The sequence below is a fragment of the Mobula birostris genome, chromosome 12 (genome assembly GCF_030028105.1).
Source record: "Mobula birostris isolate sMobBir1 chromosome 12, sMobBir1.hap1, whole genome shotgun sequence".
Lineage (NCBI taxonomy): Eukaryota > Metazoa > Chordata > Chondrichthyes > Myliobatiformes > Myliobatidae > Mobula > Mobula birostris.
Genome location: NC_092381.1, coordinates 36,737,959 through 36,755,656, shown reverse-complemented (window position 1 = coordinate 36,755,656; position 17,698 = coordinate 36,737,959).

The window sequence follows — 17,698 nt, the reverse complement described above, 5'->3', positions numbered from 1 at the left end:
TCAATGAAAGACCACTCCAACTGGGCGTACAGCTAGTGTGCAAAAGATAACAAAACTGTGCAAATGCAAAAATAAATAAAATAATAAAGAAACAATAGCTATCAAGCACATGAGATGAAGAGTCTTTGAAAGTGAGTCCATAGGTTGTGGAAATAGTTCAGTGATGGGCAAGTGAAGTTGAGAGAAGTTAACCCGTTTGGTTCAAGAGCCTGATTATTGAAGGATAATAACTATTCCTGAACCTGGTGGTGTTAGTCCTGAGGCTCCTGTAATTGCTTCCTGATGGCAGCAGTGAGAAAAAAGCACAGCCTGGGTGGTGGAGGTCCCTGATGATGGATGCTGCTTTGTTGTAACAATGCTCTGTATAGATGTGCTCAATGAGGCTTTACCCATGATGGACTGGATCGAGCCTACTACTTTTTGTAGGATTTTCTGTTCAAGGGCGTTGGTGTTTCCATGGCAGGCTGTGATGCAGCCAGACAATATACTTTCCACCACACATCTATAGAAGTTTGTCAAAGTTTTAGATATCATGTTGAATCTTAGAAGACTCCTAAGGAAGTAGAGGCGTTGTTGTGATTTCTTCATAAATGCCTCGGACAGATCCTCTGAAACACCACTGAGGAATTTAGTGCTACCTCTGAACCCTGATGAGGACTGGCTAATGGACCTCTGGTTTCCTCCTCCTGAAGTCAAAGATCAACTCCTTTGTCTTGTTGACATTGAGTAAGTGGATGTTGTTGTGGCACCACTCAGCCAGATTTTTAATCTCTCTCCTATATGCTGATATGTCACCCCCTTCAATTCTGCCTATGACAGTACTGTCATCAGCAAACTTAAATATGGCATTGGAGTTGTGCTTAGGCACACAGTCTTAAGTGTAAAACAAGTCAAGCAGGGGCCTAAGCACACAGCCCCGTGGTGCACCTGTACTGAGGGAGATTGTGAAAGAGTTGTTGTTGCCAATCCAAACTGACTGGGTTGTGCAAGTGAGGAAATTGAGGATCCAACTGCACAAGGAGTTATTGGGGCCAAGATCTTGAAGCTTATTGATTTGTTTTGAGGGGATGATAGTATTGAATACCGAGCTATAGTCAATGATGGGCGTCCTGCTGTATGCATCTTTGCTGTCCAGATGTTCCAGGGTTGAGTGAAGAGTCAATGAGATGGCATCTACTGTAGGCCTGTTGTGCTGTTAGGCAGATTGGAGTGGATCCAAGTTGCTTCTCAGGCAGAAGGTGATATATTTCATCATCAACCTCTCAAAACACTTCATCACTGTGGATGTAAATGATCACATTTAATGCTGATTTTATAGGAATGGGAAGGCATTCTGAGTGCTAAACAAGGCACAGTATAGTTACAAATTACCAACGTGATATTATCTACTTTTGCAACTTTGTTTTCCAGTGGTTAGTCAGTTGCCCTGTCTAATCTAACAAAGTATACTCCCTGTAATATCTTCATGAATGCATTGAAAGCATTGAAAACAGGCAGCTTGGGTTACATAAGGGTTGAGTTCCTGAGTATTGTCCATAAACTAATTTATCCATGGCAGAAATGAACAATTTCAATGAAGTCAATTAATTTTAACGTTTATATATTGACTTGCCCTGTATAGTTACAATGATACAGAATCAGAATGTCCCACATTCAATAGCCCATTTTGATGGTCTTAAGGTATGAATGGATTTTACATGAAATTGCCTTATTTACTTCCAAAGCAAATCTTTCATGGGCTCCCATTGTGAACTGGCTGCTGCCGTACAATGGTATCTGATTACTGCATGGATGCTGTATGTAAACATTTTTTGAATCTTTAAAATTAACTCTTTTAAGTTAACTATCTGCTGCCTCTATTCCATAACTTCTGAAGAGGTTGCATTTCTGGAATTAATTTCCCTGTGTAGAAAAATACTTTGAAAATTTATTGGAAGAGATTAATTTCCATAAGTCAGGCTTTCTGGAACTCAGGACGGCCCGATACATAATAAAGATAAAGATTTCTTCATAGATTACCCAGATGTTGAGACTTCAAAACAATGCTGCTGACTAAGTATTCTAGTCAGAACTGTTTACGTTGCAAAGCGCGTTGTTGCAAAGCGCGTTGCTACAAAGACATACCATATGGCTCTTCTGCCCATGAGAATGATACACTTGCATTTGTCCCATTTCAGCATGGCGTGAAGTGTGGAAGTAGCCAAGAGCCATGGCTTAGTGAAAATCATGCTCTTGGACTATTACCTCAGATTTATTAACTTTGCACAGGGCATTCACCATGATTATTGTACAACAGAGATCCACAATGCATCATTCTCCCGTTTCTACATGTTGATACATTATATGGAAGCAGAAGCATTTTCCCCATGAACATTTTTAGTTTTTTTTTAAAGTACTGGGGGAATTGCCATTGTCATATGTGCTGCACCAATATGAAACTTCATAACTACTTTCACTACAGGAGGCTGGGTATCCCAAATGACTCGCCTCAAATATTCCAAAATCTTTCCAGCATCTACAAACTACGACAGTAGTGTTGTCAGCAAACTTGAACATGGCATTGGAGTTATTCTTAGCCACACAGTCATAAGTGTAAAGCAAGTAGAGCAGGGCTAAGCACACAGCACTGAGGTGCACCAGTACTGAGGGAGATTGTGGAGGGGAGCTGCCAATCCAAACTGACAAAGAACCTGGTGAACGCTCTCCATTTGTTTAGATGAGTGCAAGTCCAGCACCAGATGCAGAGAACTACAGTTTCCACAAGTTGTTGATAGGTGGCACGGTGCTTCATTTCATAAAGCTGCTGCCTCACATCCCCAGCAATCGGATCTGATCCCATCTCTGTATATTAGCATAATAGGCAGGAATAGACCACACAGTCCATCAAGTTTGATCTGCCTGGAGTCTGTGCGTGACTGCACCTATTTCCTCTGGGTGCTCCAGTTTTCCTTCAGTTCCTCAAGACATGTAGGTTAAGTGACAACTGTAAACTGCTCCTGGTGTGTCTGTGATTGGAGGAATCTGTGGAAGTGGTTGGGCAGAGGGGAAGTTGTTGAAAATGAGAGGGGCTAGGTGGAGAATAAAAAGGGTTTGAGTGCAATTAGTGTAAAAATGGGTGGTTGATGGTCCGCATGGACTTGGTGGGTCGAAGGGCCTGATTCTTGCTGCAATTCCATGACTCCAAGACTGCAACTGTCCAAAATGGTAGTTTACCAGCATGTACTCTGGGGAAATTAGAGACAGGGAATAAATGCTAGCTTTAGCAGCAATTCCCAGATTCTGAGGATTTATTTTTGTTAAATTCATTAAACAGTGAAGGCCATTGAAATGATGGCTTATGAAAGAAAGTGCTGTTGGTGTCTAAGCAGCTCTCTCTGTAGGAATTCTATAGCATCTGCAAATGCAATATTTGATTAGGCAGTTGTTTACAAGAAAACCCAGGACATAATTCAGATAAACATATTGGCACTAAAAATGGCCGGGACCTGCATGTATTTCTTCTGAAAAATATTCGCAACATAGTTATCTGTCATATTTCACCTACCCCACCCCACCCCGATCCTGCTTTGTGCTGTCCAGCAAAAAGTGTAGACAGATCTTATATATGCATCCAGGAAAAGTCCACAGAGGACATTTTCACCCAAAATTTAAAAAAAACAGAAAATGCTAGAAAAAATAGTGGGGCAGATAGCATCTGCCTGATTTACCAAGTACTTCTGGCATTTTTTCTTTCAGTTTCCGATTTCCAGCTTTGGTCAGTTTTGATTCGCTAAGTTCACCTGCAATATACAAAGGGGAAAATAGCCCACTCCATCATTGATGCCTCCTCCTTGCATCAACTCATTTGCTGCTGAAATGGTCATCCAAACATTTTTTTTAACTTCCCAAGTTTTACTGTTTCAATGCCCACCCGAGAAGTGTTCCTAGTTTTACACTCTGTGAATATGAGGAATTTCAAATCTCTGCTGCCACAATCCTAATGCACACCAAATCTCATTCACCCATCCCTTTGTACTTGTAGAATTATAGTGCCTTGCTTTTAGAACTTGCACTCTTGTTTCGAAATCTCTTCATGATTTTCTTCCTCTATATTACAGGTCTGTTTGGATATAAAATCAAAACCCAGCAAACCAATACTAACATGATTCCAACCCAGGCATATGTACTTACTATTTTATCCAAACCAGGCATGACCTGACCCAATCATTGACATAAATGTAACAACTTACACATACTAGCAACACACACCAACATCAAAGTTGCTGGTGAACGCAGCAGGCCAGGCAGCATCTGTAGGAAGAGGTGCAGTCGACGTTTCAGGCCGAGACCCTGACGACTGCACCTCTTCCTACAGATGCTGCCTGGCCTGCTGCGTTCACCGGCAACTTTGATGTGAGTTGCTTGAATTTCCAGCATCTGCAGAATTCCTGTTGTTAACTTACACATACTATTTACTTGCTGGCAACATTATGCAAGTCCTAACATGGATAAAGCATAACACAGAGTATCCTGACTGAAATCAAGCCATGTAGTCAGGTCAACTCAAAGTCATATCAGGCTTTGCCCTCTATCTCAGAGATCTATTGCAGGCCTATATCTATACTTGTAGCATTCTCTTGATTAGCCCAAAATGTAATAAATCCATCAGCCTTTAGCTGGATCCCTGAGCTCTAGAATTCCTTCCCTACACCTCTTCTCTTTAACTTCATTTATTGTCTTCCTTAAACCCTATTCTTTGTAAAGAGCATTTTGATGCCTACCCTAACACCTTGTTGGGCAATTCATTGTCAATTGTTATTTGCTAATATTCTTGTGAAACACCTTAGGACATTTTACTATATTCAGAAACACAACATAATGAAGTTATTGTTATTATTGCCAGGAAAACTGAAGACACGGGTTTGTTAAAAAGAAAATTACAAAGCTTCTCACATGTTAAAGTATCAAATTATTATACAGACCTTCCAATAACTTTTATTTCAGTCACAAAAGTGTTACTTTCCTGAAAGGGTTAAAACCTCAATCTACGTGCTCTGATATGACAAAAGAAAGAGATACAGTTGATTTTGTATGCAGTTCAATCACTTCAAATTGGCTAATTTAGTAAAATGTGGAGCTCATGGGGTGAGCTGAACGCCGCCCGAAATCCCAGATTTGCAGCTTGATTTCCCATAATGGCCTAAAGCACTTGTAAATCAGATTCAATTCTCCAGAACAAGCATTGCAATCTCATTGGCTGGGACCATAAACACAGCTGAATGGACCACCCAAGTGGTAGGCTGTGACAGCTGCCTCTCCCCTGGGGTCCCTGTTGCTAATACACAATTTGCTCAGTATGTGCCTCTGTTATTATCCTGGTTTATGTGATACTCATACACATAAACTTTGGACTGAGTTGAACAGAAATCAAAGCGTGATTGCAGGGAGAAAAGGCACAGGCAGGCTTTGGTGTTGATGTCAGAGCCATCAATAGCCATTTTCTTTTTGCCTGCGCAAACATCTGTGTCTTCTATTTATGTTTTTAGCTCATGAACAGAAAGATTGATTAATTAATTCAGTCAGTATTTCAATAGGATGTGAATGTGTGAGTTATGCAGTTCCATAAAACACATACTGTATATAGAGAGAAATGTTAGATTGCTGTTAAAGTTTGTGTATCAGAATAACATAAATTAATATTTAGTTATTCAAACCACTATCTACGTACTAATGGAAAAAGTGGGGCAGGTGATGTAGTTTCTTGTCAACTTTTGTTTGAGAAGTTCTCTTACTTTGACTGGACTAAGAACAAATGGAGCTGCCTTTCTCTTAAGCTTCTGTCTTTTGTGGAAAGTGCCTGAACTTAATGTAGCAATATTGCTATTGATCTGACTGAAATTTTTGAATGCTTAATATATGACTTGGGTCAACAACATGAACTCGTGGTTTTAATCAGCTTGGAAGATTAGTTTGTTATGTTTATCTATGTTAAAATTATAAATACCTGCATATCGAAGAAACACTTTCCTATATTTGAAGTCACTAAGACTCTGTGACAAAAATCATTGATATATCTTTTTTGAAAATACAGAAAGAGAAAGAAGATTAAAAGGAACCAGGGATGAAGAATATAAAATAAAAGATGAAATAAGTCCAAGGGTGAATTTTTATAATGTCAGTTAAAGCATTTTATTCTCAAAGTGTGTAATAGTTGTTACAAATCATACTTAAGGATTATTTTAATGGCATATTTGCAGATTTTTAAATATTTTGGTTAGGTATGTTCCAAGTAAAAATGACCCAAGTTGTAATCCCATTTAATAATTTATATTATCTAGTGAGGACTTTTGTACTTCCATCATTTCATGGTAACTAATATAAATGCTCAAAAAATAAATACCTTCTGAAGGTTGTCGACATGTTTGAAAACTAGGATGTAATAATGACACCCAGTGGCGAAAAACAATTTACCTCTGAAAATTCCATCGGTGTCAATTGGAAGGATTGCCTCTTCACCATTTTTAGTTCATTGAACAGGGTCTGACAGATCTTGTTCAATCAGAACTCACTGCAGGCAAACAATTGATATGTAGCTAGTTGATATTTGCTGGAATCTGGACCAGGCTACTCTTAACTTGTTCTGTCACCCAATCCTCTGGTAGAATTCAACCTCTCAAATAGCTGAAGAAGTGCAGTCAAAACTTTGGCATATGCTTATTGCTCATCCTGGTTTAACTGTACCTTATACCTTCTCTGGACCCTTGTTCATCTTATATGAAAATCTTCTCTTTTATGGAGTCAAAAAAAAATCACAAAAATATACGGTCAGCTGAAGGGTGTGATCACTTTCCCTGGTAACTTGCATTATAAGTGACACCAACTGATTAGTACTTTAAAAGGTTGATTAAGATCTGAGTAAATCCATAATCTGAAGCTCATTTTATTTTACAAAGTCAGTATGAATAAGTGAAATCCTGGATCTTCCTCAGATATTCATCCTGTGGCTATTTTAGCATCTCACTCAAATGCTGGTTAGCATACTGTGCAGCCCTCTTCATTCCAATAATTGATTTAGCAATCATATTTAAGATCTATTTATTCAAAACATGGGTATTTTTAGAAACACACACAAAATACTGGAGGAACTCAACAGGGCTTTGACGTTTCCGGCCGAAACTCTTTGGCAGGACTGAAGCTTGGATTTCCAGCATCTGCAGACTTTCTCTTGTTAGTATTTTTGGCAAGACCAACAATTGGGTGCAGTTCTGGTCAATTGTGTGCAGTTCTTCTCACCTAACTATCGGAAGGATATCAGTGAGATTGAAAGAGTACAGAGAAGATTTACTAGGATGTTGCTGGATCTTCAGGTGTTGAGTTATAGGGAAAGATTGAACAGGTTAGGACTTTATTCCTTGGAGCGTAGAAGAATGAGGGAGGATTTGATAGAAGTTTACAAAATTATGAGGGGTATAGACAGGAAATGCGAGTAGGCTCTTTCCACTTAGATTAGGAGAGATAAATACGAGAGGACATGGCTTTAGGGTGAAAGGGGAAAGGTTTGGGGGTACATTAGTAGGCACTTCTTCACTCAGATAGTGGTGGGAGTGTGAAACGAGCTGCCATCTGATGTGGTAAGTGCAGGCTCACTCTTAAGTTTTAAGAATAAATTGGATAGATACATGGATGGGAGAGGTCTGGAGGGTTATGGACTGGGTGCAAGTCAATGGGACTAGCGGAATAAAGTTTTAGCACAGACTAGAAGGGCTGAATGGTCTGTTTTCTGTGCTGTAGTGTTCTATGGTTCTAATTAATTCTCATCTCCAATTGCTCCTGAGAAGATGATGGTAAGCTATTTTCTTAAAGAGCTACATTCCTTTTGGTGAAATTGCTGCCAGAGTACTGTGCAGGTGAAGTTCCAGGATTTAGATCTAGTGACAATAAAGAAACAGCAATATACTTCCAGGGCAGGACAGTGTATAAGTTGAATGGTCATGTGATGTTCTCACCAACCTAAAATCCTTGTTCTTCTAGGTAGTAAAGATCATGTCTTTGCAAATAACTCTGCAGAATTCTGAAGTGGTGAGACTGTAAAGTGGGATTGAATATTTTAGATGATGGATGGAATGTCATTCACACAGACTGCTTTTTCTTGTTGGTGTCAGTCTTTATGAGTATTGTTGGAGTTACCCTCATTCAGTCAATTGGAGCATTCCATCTCACTTCTGAGGTGTACCTTATTGGGAGTGGAAAGGCTTTGATGTGTGGAGGTGATTAACCTTCAGTGGAATATCTAACTTCAGATCTGCTTCCCTAGCCAAAGAATTTGTGTAGATATTATTGATGCAAAGTGAGAAACCCATGCAAAAGTTTGGAATTATTGGCACTCATGACTTAAACATGATAGTTAGAAGTGTTCTTAAAATAACAAGTCGCTAAAATGTTTTACAGACCTTTGAGAATCACTTTCAAATTGTTTATCTTTTGGAGATTTTTAAGTTGTGGATCTGGCACACAATGTTATGCCAGAAGAATCGTGTTGGCATGTTGCAGTGCTGCTTCTTTCTGGTAAGAAACTCATCACTTCTGTGGTATCATGGTCTAATTGTAATCTTGCTCCCCTCCCATCCTATCCCCCCATCCCACCTAGGCATGAATATCCCTCAGGAGATCAGATGCAGATTTCCCTCTCTATACTCTATCTCCACCTAGATATTGCTTTTATTTTATCATTTCCATGTTCAAGGATTCCAAGGATTACCTCCTTTCTACAGGATGGGGAGCACAATAGAATGTTCAGTGACCAGACAATTTTAATTTAAAGTAACTGCTGTTTCTGCTCTGGTGCCAGCAACAGACTGTTGCTTAAATTATGTTAATTCAGTGTTCATTAAATAAACCAAAATAACCCAATTTGTTCACTTATTAATTCAAAGTAAATTTATTATCCAAGTAGAAATGTCCCCATATACAACCCTGAGATTCATTTTCTTGCAGACATTCACAGTAGAACAAAGAAATACAATATAATGAATGAAAACTACACACAAAGACTGACAAATATTCAACGTGCAAAAGAAGACAAACTATGCAAATAAAATATAATAATTAATAATGTTAAATAATACTGAGAACATTATTGTGGAGTCCTTGAGAGTGAGTCTTTGAGAGTGAATCCTTGAAAGTGAGTCCGTAGGTTGTGGTGAGGTTGCAATTCAGTGTTGAGGTGAGTGAAGTTATCTATGCTTATTGTGAATTTGACTCATTCAGTCAAACAATATCTAAAATGGCTCAGAGGATACTTTGAGGATCAGGAAAGCTATTTGTCAATTAAATTAAAAATGCTGCTTGTTTTCAATCAACCGTCAGTACTCAGAGGAACAACTTCTGTGAGGGGTGGTGTTGAAAATCCTTGATGAATTGGACTTCACATGAAAATCAGGCAGCAGTGGTTTGTCAGCCTTTATCTGGGGATGTTAAAAATGAAATAGTGTTGCAGGGAACCCCATCGCAGATCACTCGGTTACAGTTTAAACAGCTATCACTGTTGCAAGGCGAACTAGAAAATTTTGAGTAGGGAGTGTAAAAGAAGAATGTTTACAAAACCAACCCAAACTTTCCCAGCCAGGCAATAATGCACCTTTAGTCCACCTGGTAATGAAATACACCTACTCACAATCCCACATTTAGTGGAACAACAAATAAAAGCCAATATAAAGTTCTGTGATTACACAGTGCCAATAGCAATTTTGACAGGCATCCCCCAAAGGACCCCTTCTGTTGAAGGTTACTGCCTGGAGGAACAGCAAGCACTGGACGAATCAATTTCCTGCTTGCAAACTTGAGGTCCCATTGGTGGTTCTCAGTGCTAGTCTCCAAAGTCCTTTCAGTTCTTCGTACAACAGCACATAAATCTTTCTTTTCCCTCAGGGAGTATGTAAGCGCTAAGGAATGAAATCCAATGAACTTTGATGCAGTTCTAGGTCACCCGGATAATGACTATTATCAGGGACTGCTCGATAACTCTGCTGGGTGGCACTGACTTGAGAATAGAAATGTTGCTAAGAGTACTCAGAAATCCCAACACAGGATCAACTTTCTTTATGAAGGCTAGTTAGTTACAATTTTTCCAAATCTAGCAATTTCTGATCTTTCCAATACAAAGCATAGATGGTACTTTTTTAGCAAATGGACATTGAGGTAATATTAGTAGGAGGATATCACCTTGCAATAAGTCCTCCAACCTTTTATTGCCATGATTAATCTGTACAATAGCTAATTGTGAGATTATTTGCTGAGCAGTTATTAATATGAAATTAAGATTTTGAAATTTTACAAAATAAATGAATGATTTGTTTTTGATTGCAATTTGCATTTTTGTTGATTACCTAGTTGCTAAAATTAACTAGCATCGAACTGAGCCACATAGAACTGTTAATCACAATTTCAGTCTCTAATCAGTGCTGAGTAAACTGGCAGCTGAAATACTACCTCTGGTCACAATGGTCAATCAGGAGAAGCAAATCAGCTCTTGTCGTTATTCCTGCTTGTTTACCAGCCGCCACTGTTTTAAAAGTGCATATATTAACATAGCATAAACTGAGGATTGTGCTCATTTGTGATGCCTGTGTGAATAACTATCATCCTTAGTGAAGTTGTAGAGAATGACTGTCTCCTGCCCATTTCCAATGCCATGTTTGAACTATGCTGAAATAAACTTGTATTTAAAATCTGAGGACTGTTATTAGCTGCAAATGAGGAATGCTGTGAATCAGATGAATTAACAACAGACTTGTTTATAGTGCAAAAGGGACGTTAAACAAAAAGAGCAGGTGTACCTAAGCCTTTGGATTTACTTTCCAGCTCATAGTTTCTGTGTCTGTACAAAATGTACTGGGTACAAGAATAATACTTCATTGCCTCAATTGCTGTTTGATTTGCAAACATTTGCTCAGATATTCATATATTGTATTTATATACAGTTTCTTTTGTTTCCCTCTGCACCAAGTGGTGCATTAGGCAGCAACCTTGCTATTTCATTAGTGTTTGTCAGTTTTTTACAAGGCCGAGTTGCTAGCTTGATGCTCAACCCAGCATGGATGGAAAGTGTGCAAGGAGCTGGCTGGATTTGAACCTGGAACCACTCGCCTACATATATCTCCAAGACACCTATTGACCAATGCAATACTGTTCAACCTTCATCGCCTCTGCTTGGAAGCAAAAACTATCAGGCAATGCACAGTTAGAGGCCAGGCTTTAACCCTAATTAACTTATTCACTGAGCTGTCACAAAGTACTGGTCTTATACTAAATACCTGCAAGACAAAAGGTTCCCTATCAATCATCCCACCACTGTAGAATATCAACCCTGACAATAAAAATCCATCCTGAAACCCTGGAAAATATTTATAATTTTCTATAATACAGAGCCACCTCTCAGCAAAAACTAATACTAATAACAAAATTCACCATCACCTTCAATGTGCAATCAAAGATTTTGCCCAATTGAGAAAAGGTTAATCAGACACTTTAATGTTCTACCAAGCACCAGTAATCCCTGTCTTCCTGGTTGTTTCAGAAACATTGAATACCTTGAGCAGGCTCCTCAAAGCACTAGGGAGATACCACCAATAATGCGTTCACCAGTTATAGGTGGTATTCTCCAAATCCTTTGGCAATTTAAGAAACATCAACACCCTCTCCAAGACCAACATTCCCAGCATCAAGACTAATTCCATCCTACCAGGCCACACTGTCCATATGCCTGACTTCAGACTCCTGAAGCAGGCACTCTGAGCTCCATCACTGTACGAAGTTACTGAAAGGACAGGGAAAATGCTTAATGGCGTTCTCAATGGCTCCTTCAGGGAATTAACATCTCAACAACATGTGAATCCCTGACTGTGACTAGTCTAATTGAAGAAGTGTTTGAGAAGGCACTGAACATCCTGAGCAGTTTTAACGAGAGGGCAAGGAGGCCAGTCAAGGGGAAAATCCTTTGCAGGATGAAATCATACCTAGCACAATGAAAGATGGCTGTGGTCGCGGAAGGGCAATCATCTGAGCTACAGGAGTTCCTTTATTGTTCTAAGCCCAACCACCTAAAGCTGCTTCAACAAGACCTTTCTTCAATTTTAATGCCCGAACAGGGATGTTCACTAATAATTGCACAATGTTCAGCACCATTTGTGATTCTTCAGATATCCATGCATGTGCTCAGCAGAATCAGGTTTCATATCACTGGCATACACCGTGAAATTTGTTGTTATTCAGCAGCAATACATTAAGTACATTGCAATACATCTAAAAAAACTGTACATTACAGTAAATATATAAATATATATTTTAAAAGTTAAATATATATATATTTAAAAAGTTAAATTAAATAAGTAGTGTAAAAAGAGAAAAAGCAGTGGGGTAGTGTTCATGAGTCACTGTCCATTCAGAAATCTGATGGCAGAGGGGAAAAAGCTATTCTTGAATTGTTGAGTGTGTGCCTTCAGGCTTCAGTACCTCCTTCCTGATGGTACTAATGAGAAAAGGGCATGTGCTGGGTGATAGGGATCCTTAATGATGGATGCCACATTTTTTGAGGCATTGCTTCTTGAAGATATCCTGGATGCTGAGGAGGCCAGTGCACATAATGGAGCTGACTGAGTTTGCAACTTACTGCAACTTGTTTTGATCCTGTGCATTTCCTCCCCCAATACCAGATGGTGATGCAACCAGTTAGAATGCTCTCCATGGTACATCTGCAGACATTTGCAAGTGTCTTCAGTGATATACCAAATCTCCTAAAAATTCCTAATGAAATACAGCTGCTGTCATGCCTACTTTGAAACGTATCAATATGTTGGGCTCAGGATAGATCCTCAGACAGGGACTTGAAATTGCTCACCCTTTCCACTGATGATCCTTTGATGAGGACTTCTGTGGGTTTCTGGAATCCACAATAAATTCTTTGGTCTTACAGGCACTGAGTGCAAGGTTGTTGCTGCGACACCACTCAACGAGCTGATCCGTCTTGATTCTGTACACCTTCTTGTCACCATCTGAAATTCAGCCAACAATAGTTGTTTCATCAGCAAACTTATAGATGGCATTTGAGCAGTGCCTAGCCACACAGGCACCTTGCTTAAAGTAAACACGTTAGACCCACATTTTTGGACTCCTGTGTCTTCCTTTGAATTAGTTTAATGTTTTGAAGTTACAAAGCACCTACAACTCACTGCTGCCTCAAGAGGAATTAGAGACGGACGATTAAGTACAGATTTCACCTGTAAAGCCCACAGCCCTTAAACAATAAAAGCAGAGATATAATTCTGCTTTTGGTGGAGGCAGATACAATAGGGTCTTTTAAGAGATTCCTGGATGGCTATGTGGAGCTTAGAAAAATAGAGGGCTATGGGTAACCTTAGGTAATTTCTAAGTGAGCACATGTTCGGCACAGCATTGTGGGCTGAAGGGCCTGTATTGTGCTGACACGAGGAAATCTGCAGATGCTGGAAATTCAAGCAACACACACAAAAAATGCTGGTGGAACGCAGCAGGCCAGGCAGCATTTTTTGTGTGTGTTGCCTGTATTGTGCTGTAGGTTTTCTATGTTTCTGTAATGAGCATGGAACCTTGAAGTGCAATTATCCAACCTGTGGCGCACCTTCTGACCATCTATGGCAGTCTGTTGACCTGCACAGGACTCATCAGCCATCTCACAACCCACCAAACCTGAGTGAAAAAAAAAATATCCTTGACCCCCAAAGGACTGGCTTAGAAGAATCCATATAAAACGCACAGGGAAAAAAAAATATAATTTTTTAACTTTGCATCTCTACCCTAGTTTATGAACTCTCAGATTTTCTCAATCATGTCACCACCTAATAAAAGATTTTAAGCTCAGAGAAATAGGACTTCAGAACCTACAAGTGCTATCATTCCAAGAAGTTTAAAGCCAGTTGAGGATTTGCGAGTTTAAGCCTGATCGTCCTCAGTTAAATTCACCCCAGCTTCGGTGCAGCAAGCGTTAAGACTCGCTCTGGCTGCAAGAGCCGGCTGGCCCGGCCCGTGTCGCTGGGTGGTCTGATTCTGTTAATTACATACTGGGGGTTTTGTTTGAATTCATGGGGAGGGGGAAGGCCGGCCGGAAACGGAAATACATGTAGTTGGCAGTGACCCACAGCTTGTTGAACTACTGGCAGACTGGGTGCTCTAACCGAGGCAGGAAATTATGACCGATATGAGAGCGTAAAAGAAAGTCGATTTTCGTTTTCTTGAGTCTGATTGAGTTTTGGTCGTGCAGTAAGAGAATGGTTAATGTAGAAACTTTAAAAATGGTTGATTCTTTCTGTTACTGCTTTCAAAGTATTTGCATTCAGTACTCATAATTTTTTCTTTGTTTTATCTTGGAACTTTTCAATCACTGTTGCCCCCGAGACTGATAACATCTTAATCCCGTGACTACAAAGTGGTTTATGCAACCTTTGGGTGATCCATTTTTAAATGCGCTTTATGGTAGTGAGACATTTTTAGAGGATTTCTCCATTAGTAACTCAGCCGGACTTGGAATTGGTTATACTTTTGGGCTCTGTCTCAATATTTATTTTGAGCCCCTATCCCTCTTTCATTCTACGCACGAGAGTTATATTGCATTGGATAAGCGTTGGTCAGAAATTTTACTCGATTTGCTGCTGTGTAGATGTATGTAAACAGCAGTTACTCGATTTAGCATGAAGATTCTCTCTTGTGACCTAAACTTCAGAAAATATAGTTCAGGTTGCAAAGCAGTGTTTTATTGATAGCATCAAACAAGTTGTGATTTTTTTTAGAACATAAACAGAGTTGCTTCTTTAAGATTCTAAACCCAAATTGATGACGTGTCTCGGTCCGAAACGTCGACTGTACTGTACTCTTTCCCATAGATGTTTGTCCTGCTGAGTTCCTCCAGCATTCTGTGTGTGTTGCTAGTGTTTTCCCTGTGGGGCTCTATTAGCAGATTTGTGCCTTTCCACAATATATTATATATTATGGTGAAATTGGGATAGAATTGATTAGCTGTCCTCACTTTATCAGGAATGTCTCTCTTCTACCCAATGGAAATGGATACCAAACTTGAAAGAATAAGAACTATCTGATAAATTAACCCATATATTGAATTAATGTGATGACTTCCTGAACTTCAAACAGTCTAGAGAAGAGAGCCACCAAACCATTTACCTCTGAATAATGATTACTCCAGGGCAATATCTTTGTTTGCTCACTAAAATTCAAATAGGAGAAGCTGGAAACAGCAGATCAGTGCTTGTAAAGAGAAGGGGTGGTTGATATGAAGACATAAGGATGTGTCTTGAGCTTCCTCTCTTCTGAACAACTGTAAAATATGCATATGTACAAGCTTGCCAAAAACACGGAGAGAAATGCAAGTAAAAAGGAAGCATTATTTATTGGATAAAAAGCATCCATTAAATAAAACATAATGGATGTATGAATAGCTCAAGCATGGGGATTGAAAAGAAGTCATTCATGTCTACGGACTCGATGTCTGGATACTACCTTCCAAACTGATGTCTTGCAGGATGTGAAGTGTTTGTACTTAATTTGGTAGCCATAGGTCTCAGAATTTTTTTAAATAGCATGACAACATTTTCACTCTTTAGCTGGTGATTTTGTGTCTGCCCTAGTTGGAATCTTTGAATATCAGAAAGAAGGCAGCCACAAGGTAAAGTCCGAGGAGAAGGGGAGGTGGAGATTAAAAGAACATGCTTACACTGTTGGCACCATGAGTGTGGCACAAGCAGGAAGTGTATTGTGAGGAGGATGTTTTAGCATAAAAATACTGTTATATAGAGCTACACTGTTACAGTTTGTGTTGGAATTTAGGCTGCAATGTGGGAAGGCGAGGTCCAGCTGCTGCTGGTAATGCACCACCATATCACAATGTGTTAGTGAATGCTGTGGATTGTTTGACACACTGAATTGTTGGCAGAATGTGAAAAGTGTGAGCTGTGTTTGTAAGGCTTTGTGTGCCACTGGGTATGCAAGATAGAGCACAGGAGTATTCAATCCCGGTCTTGATTACGTGCAGCAATTCTTTGCATTTGACGCAATGTGCAGCACCTTGCAGAAATTATGTAGACTATATCTATGCACATCTCATCCTCGCTGACTTCATTGTTCCTCAAATAGAAAGAGGTTCAACACTCTTAAGCATTGGCTGGTTCATTGCCTGCAGGAAGAGCATCAGCCATCATGGTGGACCCCAGCTACGGAGAGACAAGATCACATGCAAGTCATTCTTGATAAGTACAAATACGTTAATGGTTCACGTGCTTCCCTTTTAAGTCACGGTTATACTTAACCATGCTAAGTTATGATACCTTAAAATTAAGTCTAATGCTAGTTTATTTCCTGTTGCTGCCTGTAAGGAGTTTGTATTTTTTCCCCATGATTGCATGGGTTTCCTCTGGGTTCTCCGGTTTCCTCCCACAGTCCAAAGATGTAACAGTTGGTAAGTTAATTGGTCATTGTAAATTATCCTGTGATTAGGAGAGGGGAGGAGAAGATGGCGGTGCAATGCAGCGTGCACAGCCGCTCCGAATGATATCGTATTTGTGAACTAGGAAGCGGTGCACAATCCTGATTTGATGGAGACAGCCGTGAGAAGCGTGGAGGAACACCTGGAGAAACTTCTGAAATGCCCACTTCGCTGCTGCTATGCGATCGAGAATCTCCGGAGGGGAAGGCCCCAAATCCTCGGCTTTGCCTATTGCTGGGGCCGGGGTCGAAGCGCTTGGCAGAGATGGTGCTCGGTGTTGGAGGGCTGGTCGGAGGCTCGAAGTTTTCGGACGGACTCAAGAGTCGGCTGTGGTCGGGTGCTTCCAGGGTGCTGCATCGGCAAGTTTGCGGCGCTGGAAGTTCATGGCAGGAAGAGAGTTTCTCTTCCTTCTACAGTCTGTGTGAGATGATGGGACTTTCGAGAGACTTTGAGACTTTTTACCGTGCCCATGGTCTTCATCAAGTTACGGTAGTGCTTGCACTGTTGTAACTATATGTTATAATTACGTGGTTTTTGTCAGTTTTTTTAGTCTTGGTTTGTCTTGTGTTTCTGTGATATCATTTTGGAGGAACAAATTGTATCATTTCTTAATGTATGCTTTACTAAATGACAAAGAGGACTGCGTGTCCTCATAATCTAATCTAATCATTAAATTGGGCGATTGGTGGGGGCCATGGCTCAAAGGGCCTACTCCGGACTGCATCTCAGTAGATAAACAATTACTGTGGGAACGAGAGGCTAACGGCCAGGCTGTATGTCACCCCCGTACCGTTTGATCCTGAGCCTGCACTGTCAGTCTTTTAACTTCCAGTGTTTGTGATCGGGCCAAGAATCAACTTCATTTGCCACGTATATTTGCACATATTAGGAGTTTGCTGTAGTATGTTGGTCAGGGTGTGACAGATAACCAAAAGCGATGATACAGAATAAAGAATTTTGTAAAAAGTGAAGTTTTAGGTTAAAGGAAGGATTATGGAATAAAATGTGCATAACTACCAGCATGTATTTACAATATAAACAGCATTATAAAAAATGATTTAAAGTGTCTGCAGTGCAGTGATGGGGGTAATAAGGAGTAGTGAGGGGAGGCTAATAAAAAGGTTGATTTGATTACCTGCCTTGGGGAAGAAAATTTTGAAGTGTTTTAATAGCTCTATAGTACTTTACAGAAGG